This window comes from Vicia villosa, linkage group LG1 (genome assembly GCF_029867415.1).
Source record: "Vicia villosa cultivar HV-30 ecotype Madison, WI linkage group LG1, Vvil1.0, whole genome shotgun sequence".
NCBI classification, from domain to species: Eukaryota; Viridiplantae; Streptophyta; class Magnoliopsida; order Fabales; family Fabaceae; genus Vicia; species Vicia villosa.
This window is the reverse complement of record NC_081180.1, coordinates 246,070,255-246,075,843: the sequence shown is the minus strand read 5'-3', so window position 1 is coordinate 246,075,843 and position 5,589 is coordinate 246,070,255.

Sequence of the window (5,589 nt, the reverse complement as noted above, 5' to 3'; positions counted from 1 at the left end):
TGTTTTCTAATTATTTTCTTCCTTCATGAAAAAATCACAAAAAGATATATTTTCTTAGATTAATTTTGTTTGAATTTGATATTTTCATATAACTTTGTGTAGCTAATCATTTAAATGTTGTTTGATTACTGTTGCACATATTACTTGAATTTTCTAACTTCATCCGAGACTTCGAGATTATTTCTCTGTTGTCTTTTGGATTTGTTTGTTTTGTTTGGTCTTCCATTTGCTGTAGAATTCCATAAACAATTACTGGATGATCAAAGAATGCTGTAAGCTGTGAACTTATCTGACGTTCTTTTCTGCTGGTGTGGATGCCTAACATCTGAAGATCACGGTAACACCTCAAACTCAGAAATTCAATTTCTCATTCTTCGAGGTAAGCCTAAAGCTCCATAACTGTAGAAACGAATTACTTGTCTGTTTTCATCAATTCAACTTCATTTTCAATCAACTGTTTTCACAACAGTAATCAATTCACTTTCAAATCATCCATTGTTTTTCAAAACGATGTGGGGCCTCTCGAATATTAGAGAGTATAAGACCCACTCCTTTTTTCCTTTTATACACAATTTTTCTTTATACAGAAAACTCTTTCAAAAACAAACTTTCAAGCAGTTTTTTCAAACAGCGCGTCTGTAAATAAAACGATCAACCATGTTTTGTAAATAAAACACGGGCCTCCATGTAGGTATAAGTCCCAAGCCCCTTTTGTACATACCCATTCCAGTACATGAAATTAGGTATTTCATTGTACGCCTTTTGTACATATCTCAATCAATGCGTTTTTAACTTTGAATAACAAACCAAAAATGAAGGTTTCTTTAAATCTTCCCAAAAATATACCATGGGCCTCCACGTAGGTATAAGTCCCAAGCCCTTTTTGTGAATACCTGTTTACATAGCTTTGAATAAACTCAAGTGGACCTCTCCTCGAGTATAAGTCCCGAGCCCCGTATATACAAATGGATCATGCTTACAGGTATATTTCCTTCATAAACTCCATTGTAACACACACCTTGTCATATATATGTGCTTGTTCATATTTGTTCATATTTGTTCATGTACTTGTTCATATTTGCTCGTACTTGTTCATACTTGTGATTGTGTTATACGTGCCTGTTCAACTTAGTACAACACTAGGTTCCCCATAGCCTCCCATTGGGCTTCGTGCAAAGAATCTCCACTAGTTTAGGTTAGGACATAGAGTATGGTTTCCCGGTGAAATCGCTCTAAGAGCTCAAACCAACTATACCATGCCTCCCCTTGGGCTTTGTACAAACGAGTGACCCTCCCATAGCCTCCTCTTGGGCTTACAATGCAAGGACCCTGGATTGTCCCTCCCATAGCCTCCTCTTGGGCTTACAATGCAAGGACCCTCGGATAGCCTCCTCTTGGGCTTCGTACAAGGACCCACGGGCTTCTTATAAGCATCCCCAATATCCAAATCAAATACCCTAGGAGATTAGACATTTATCATCTCTATGATAGGAGTATCTCTTCTATATCATCACAAACAATCAATCAATCAAACTTTTTTGCCACAAGGCTGGCTAATCAATCAAACTTTTTTGCCACAAGGCTGGCTAATCAATCAAACCGTTTTGCCACCATACTGGCTGATTAATCAAAGTTTTTGTCACAAGGCTGACTTCATTGAAACTTTTGCCACAAGGCTGGCTGATTAATCAAAACTTTTTGTCACAAGGCTGACTTCATTGAAAGTTTTTGCCACAAGGCTGGTTAAACAAACAAAAACATCTTTATCATTCTAAGCGCCATAAGTGGCACAGCCCAGGGCTTATAATGAAAATATTTTCAAAAATCAAACAGATGTATGTGATGATATAGATTAGATACATCGAACATTTAGATGACATTTGTCTATTTTCCTTTGCTTCCACTAGCATAAGTGGGAACTACGATTGCTCTGACTTTCTCAACATCCCTTTGAGAATACGTAGGCACAAGGTCGTATCCTTGGCGAGCAAAACTTCTCTCTCAAACCACTCAAACCTTAGCACCCGTAGACCCCGAGCTACAGATGCTCTGATTCCCTCTAAGGGATATGTATGCAGAGGATCGCGATGATCTTTGCGAGCATAATCAAACAAACACCTTAGGTCCCACCTCTTTCTCACAAGAACCTCCACCATAACAAGAATGGAATAAACAAAACAAAGAAACCTATAGAGTACTATAGATACGTTGGGTGCTAATACCTTCCCTTCGTATAACCAACCCTCTTACCCAAGATCTCTCCCCCCACTTTTAGGTTATTGCAGCTTTTTTCCTTTTCCTCTTTTGGAAACAATAAAAAGTTTGGTCGGAACAAAAGAAAAATCATTTTTATGAGCACTCGAGCCCAAAGAAGGCATCAGGTGTCTCATCCCGAAAAAAGGACAACGATTTTTCGCCCGCGACACAAACCTAAGCAGATCATGCCCATCCAGAAGCAACAATGGAAACCTAAAAGTATGGCTTTAATAGCCCATACATCTCTTAGAGTTTCAGCCAAAGAAGACTGGTATTTTGATAGTGGATGCTCCAGACACATGACTGGAATCAAAAATCTGCTTGTTGATATCAAGAGTCATTCTACTAGTTATGTAACCTTTGGTGATGGAGCTAAAGGAGAAATCAAAGGAGTTGGAAAATTAGATTGTTCAGGAGTGCCAAATTTAGAAGGTGTTTTGTTGGTCAAAGGCCTGACTGCCAATCTCATAAGCATCAGTCAACTCTGTGACCAAGGATACCAAGTCAACTTCACCAAAGCTGAGTGTGTGGTTATTAATGAAGAAAAGGAAGTTGTAATGAGGGGCGTCAGATCCAAAGATAACTGCTACTTGTGGGTGTCTCATGAATCCAGCTATTCTACTGTTTGTTCTAAAGAAGAAGAAGCAAAGCTGTGGCACCAAAAACTTGGGCACCTTCATCTAAGAGGTATGAAAAGAATTATTTCTCTGGAAGCTGTAAGAGGAATTCCTAAGCTACAAATTGATGAAGGAAAAATATGTGGTGAATGTCAGGTAGGAAAACAAACCAGGATGTCACATCCAAAGGTTAAACATCTGACTACTTCCAGAGTTCTTGAACTTCTACATATGGACTTGATGGGACCAATGCAAATAGAAAGTCTTGGAGGAAAGAAATATGCTTATGTGGTTGTGGATGACTACTCCAGGTACACTTGGGTAAACTTCATCAGAGAAAAGTCAGATGTGTTTGATGTTTTCAAGGACCTATGTCAAAGAATTCAAAGAGAAAAAGAAAATGGTGTTGTGAGAATTAGAAGTGATCATGGAAAGGAATTTGAGAATCAAAAGTTTGCTGAATTCTGCTCCTCTGAAGGAATACATCATGAATTCTCTTCCCCTATTACTCCACAGCAAAATGGGGTTGTTGAAAGAAAGAATAGAACTATTCAAGAATCAGCAAGAGCCATGATCCATGCTAAGAATCTTCCTATCTACTTCTGGGCTGAAGCCATGAATACTGCTTGTTATGTCCATAATAGAGTTACCTTAAGAAAAGGAACCTCTACCACCCTATATGAGATCTGGAAGGGAAGAAAACCCACTGTCAAATACTTCCATGTGTTTGGTAGTAAGTGTTACATTCTTGCTGATAGAGATCACAGGAGGAAGATGGATCCCAAGAGTGATGAAGGAATCTTTCTGGGCTACTCTACAAATAGTAGAGATTATAGAGTATTCAACTCAAGAACCAAAATAATAATGGAATCCATAAATGTTGTGGTTGATGATGTTCACAATCAAGCAGATGTCACAGAAGATGTCGGAACATTCTGGGATCTTACAGCAGAAGGTTCTACAAGAGAAGATGATTGCAGTCCCACTATCACAGAAGCTGAGACTGAACCCCCTAACAAGAGTCCTTCTATAAGAATTCAGAAAGATCATCCTAAAGATCTTATTATAGGAGATCTCAACAGTGGAGTTATTACAAGGTCAAGAGAAGTTGTCTCAAACTCTTGTTTTGTGTCAAAAATTGAACCTAAAAATGTCAAGGAAGCATTAACAGATGAGTTCTGGATTAATGCCATGCAGGAAGAACTAGGCCAGTTTGAAAGAAATGAAGTATGGGAGCTGGTACCAAGACCTAAAGGTACTAATGTCATTGGAACTAAATGGGTTTACAAGAACAAGTCAGATGAACTGGGAACTGTTATCAGAAATAAAGCAAGGCTAGTTGCTCAAGGATACACCCAAGTTGAAGGAATTGACTTTGATGAAACCTTTGCTCCTGTTGCCAGACTTGAGTCAATTAGGCTATTGTTAGGGATTGCATGTATCCTGAAATTCAAACTATACCAGATGGATGTGAAGAGTGCTTTCTTGAATGGATATTTGAATGAGGAAGTCTATGTAGAACAACCTAAAGGTTTTGCAGATCCAAACCACCCTGATCATGTATACAAATTAAGAAAAGCTCTTTACGGTTTGAAACAAGCTCCTAGAGCTTGGTATGAGAGACTAACTGAGTTTCTTACTAGCAATGGATACAGGAAAGGAGGGATAGATAAAACTCTTTTTGTTAAAGATGAAGAAGGGAAGATTCTGATAGCTCAGATCTATGTGGATGATATTGTATTTGGTGGGATGTCAGACAAGATGACTAGACATTTTGTTGATCAGATGCAATCTGAATTTGAAATGAGTCTAGTTGGAGAATTAACCTATTTTCTTGGGCTGCAAGTCAAACAGATGGAAGACTCAATCTTTCTCTCTCAGAGCAAGTATGCTAGAAACATTGTCAAAAAGTTTGGAATGGAAAATGCTTCTCACAAAAGGACACCAGCACCTACCCATTTGAAGCTGTCCAAAGATGAAAAGGGAACCAGTGTTGATCAAAGTCTATACAGAAGCATGATAGGAAGTCTGTTGTATCTTACAGCCAGTAGACCTGATATTGCCTTTGCTGTTGGGGTATGTGCTAGGTATCAAGCAGAACCCAAAACCAGCCATATCAATCAAGTCAAGAGGATCCTGAAATATGTGAATGGTACTTGTGAATATGGAATGCTCTACTCTCATGGGTGTGAACCCATTCTCACTGGATATTGTGATGCAGACTGGGCAGGAAGTGCTGATGACAGAAAAAGTACTTCAGGAGGATGTTTCTTCTTGGGTAATTGTTATACCCCAAAATTTGCCCACATCTTTTTTCAAGAAAACTCCAATCTGAAAATTAAGAGTTTCATATAATCATGGATTTTTATTTCAAATATCCTAGCATATGAAGTACTTAAATTTCAGAAACTTTTCTTATACAGTAGCTTGGCTTACAGAGGAATTTATTCTTACGCAAACGCCAAATACTGTTCATTACATCACAAATACTATTTATTTATTTACAGATAAATAGTACTAACACAATCATGCAGAGTTAACTCTTTTTGCAGGCGCAGAAGCAGGAAACTCACACTATACTGGTAACAATTGTTTTTGGTTTCCCACTAACTTTTGTACTATATTCCATTATTTTCAAAATCTTTTCAAATCTCTTTTTCAAAAATCAAATCTTAACTTGTGTGTTTTCTGCCAGTCAAATATTTCTATTTCTGTG